A 538-nucleotide genomic window follows, 5' to 3' on the forward strand; every position below is an offset into this window, starting at 1 on the left:
TGTAAAAGGGTGAATGTGGCACGTAGTGTAAAAGCACTTTGAGTGGTCGGAAGACTAGAAAGGCGCTATACAAGTACAGGTCCATTTACCATTAAAGTTTAACTGCTAGATTCAGCAGTGCATTGGACCATGTAGTCAGTCAAACCAGCAGAGGGCGCTCTGATATTAGTAAAGAGAACACTGCTAGGGTCTTGAATGTGTCAGTCAGTGCTGACAACAATCTCATTTCAATCTCATTCTCATTCACTATGAATAATTCTCTGCACAATGCACCCCTCTCCAGTGCACTTGTATATGTCTTGTAGATCCTCAATTAAAATTTTTTCTCAATGCTCTTATTTTTAGGGTTCTTGAATTTTCTTGCAGGCCAAAGTGAGAAAATGCAGCGCTGGGCTGGCCCTGAAGTTATTACAGGCTATATGTGCACACACTGACAATAATCAATGTAAACCAATCATTTAAATGAACTGAAAAAAAGCGTTCAGTTTCTGGAAAGCAGAATAGAAAACAGACGGCCTTATCTCTGCCATCCAGAGGC

Source organism: Morone saxatilis, unplaced genomic scaffold (genome assembly GCF_004916995.1).
Source record: "Morone saxatilis isolate NCDOM2014 unplaced genomic scaffold, NCSU_SB_2.0 Contig15, whole genome shotgun sequence".
NCBI classification, from domain to species: domain Eukaryota; kingdom Metazoa; phylum Chordata; class Actinopteri; family Moronidae; genus Morone; species Morone saxatilis.